Source organism: Gavialis gangeticus, unplaced genomic scaffold (genome assembly GCF_001723915.1).
Source record: "Gavialis gangeticus isolate Ggan-Ray unplaced genomic scaffold, GavGan_comp1, whole genome shotgun sequence".
In the NCBI taxonomy this organism is placed as follows: domain Eukaryota; kingdom Metazoa; phylum Chordata; order Crocodylia; family Gavialidae; genus Gavialis; species Gavialis gangeticus.
The window spans coordinates 132411779-132414031 of NW_017728992.1; the positions used below are offsets into that span (position 1 = coordinate 132411779).

At 45.2% G+C, this 2253-nt stretch overlaps 1 protein-coding gene across 4 annotated transcripts in view; it reads right to left on the reverse strand.

Annotated features, from left to right (window-relative positions):
• Positions 1-2253, reverse strand: part of NCOA2 (nuclear receptor coactivator 2) — a 328149-nt gene that overhangs the window by 203137 nt on the left and 122759 nt on the right. The gene's annotated exons all lie outside the window — the stretch shown is intronic.

Consider the following 2253-nt stretch of genomic DNA (forward strand, 5'->3'; position numbering starts at 1 on the left):
GTATCATAAACCTTCGTAGTCGAGACTGTTATTGATTAGAGTGTTCTCAGCTTCATTCATCTCACCCCAGTCAGAGATTAATCTCAGAATCCCTCCAATCCTTGATGAGGTGAAGAAAGCCATCACGCAGATGGAGAATGATAAGGCATCTGGAGCTGATGGAATCCCTGCCAAAATCTTCAAGTAGGTGGGGAGAGGAGCTCACGTCACAGCTCCATGCCCTTATCTTAATGTTTTGGAATAATGAGTAAATACCAGATGACTATATTCTGACTGTGAACATCTTTAAGAAAGGAGACGAGTCTGACTATGGAAATTACAGAGGGATCGCCTTGCTGTCCATCACTAGAAAGATCATTGCAAGAACCCTCCTGAACCATTTCCTTCCACTTGCTGAAGAACTCCTCCTGGATTCTCACCATAGTTTTAGGGCATCAAGAGGCACAATTGTATGATCTTCACAGCTCTCCAGCTGCAGAAAAAATGACAGGAACAACATAAATATCTTTACATGGCCTTCATTGACCTCATTAAAGCCTTTGACTCTGTCAACCAGAAAGCATTGTGGAGGATCCTTCCAAAGTACAGATGCCCATTGAAATTTGTCACCATTCTTTGCCCGCCTCATGACAGTATGTGAGCAGTGGTTCTCAGTCACAGATTTATCCCAGACCTGTTTGAGGTTAAGATGGAAGTTAAGCAAGGCTGAGTCATCACTCCAACACTCTTCTTGATATTCCTTAGTGTGATGCTACATATGACCACCAACTTCCATACGACCTCCAGCTTCCAGCTGGAACACAGCTAAACTACTGAATGGATGGTAACCTGTTTAATTCCAGCCAAAGCCAAGACCACTCCCAACCTCAATCATCGAGCTCCAGTGTGCTAATGATCCTATAGTGTGCGCTCACCTGGAAGCAGACCTTCAGGTAATCATTGACATTTTTAGCTAGGCATACAAGAAAATGGGACTGACACTTAACTTTCAGAAGATTAAGGTCCTCCATCAACAAGCTCTTCATAAGCAGTCCCTAGCTCCAGGAATTCAGAATCACAGTGAGACTCTAGAGAACACTGAGTATATTCCATACCTCAGAAGACATCTCTCACAGAAGGCTGACATTCACAAAGAAACCTAACATCACCTTGAAGGTGCAAATGCAGCCTTTGGACACGTGAGGAATTGGGTGTTTGAAGATCATGACATCAGGTCCAATATCAAGTTCATGGTTTATCAAGTAGTTGTCATCCCCACCTTAATGTACAGAGCTGAGACATGGAAAACATACAAGAGACACCTCAAGCTGCTGGAGAAGTACCATCAGTGTTGCCAGATGCACCAACATTAGCTTCCTCTCGCAAGCAAACACCATGAGCAGCGAGGCGACGATCATCCAACATCAATTTTGCTGGACTGGCCATGTTGTTTGGATGTCTGACTCCAGTCTCCTGAAGCAAGTTTTATTATCCCAGTTCAGTCAAGAGGAGGGCAGAGAAAGTGTCTCAAGGACCTCCTCAAGGGCAACTTGAAAAAAATGCATCACTGACATCAGCTCGTGGAAGACTACTGCCCAGGACCACCCAAAATGGAAGAAACATCTGCTACACAGATCTCAGTACTTCAAAACCTTACAATGACAGCAGGAGATAGAAAGACAGGAGTGGCAGAAACAATGTGTCATGGACTGAATCAAGAATCAAGAGCCACCCATCCCACATGGAAACACATGCCTGAGTTGCAACAGAGTCTGTTGATCCCGAAATGGCCTCATGAGCCATGTATGGGCCCACAGATAAGGTAATCATGGTATAAAAATCATCCTCCACTGTGAGGGATTGCTGAAGACAGGCTCAATTCTGAACTTAGTGTTTGGATTATGGGCCACGAAGTTTGATATTATATTGTCCCAGACCTCAACATTGGAGGACTTAAAAGTTTTGTGCAGCAGGCCATTCCTTAAATCAACTGAAAGGCTGAAACTGAACAGAATGCAGAAACCCACTTAAGTAATGTAGCACAAAAGGAACTTGCATACAAGTGCTGTATTTTCACGCATACAGTCCATGGGCTATACACGTTTTTACAAACTTGACAGATGGGTGCGGGCTATACAAAGGTGTGGGCTATGCAGAGTCTTTAGAACAGCATAGCCCGTCCCTGCCTGCGGGCTGATGTCACGGTGACAGCGAGCCCCAGCAGGACTGAGCACGGCTGGCAGTGGTGGCGGGGAGTGGGGTTGCCTCCCACCC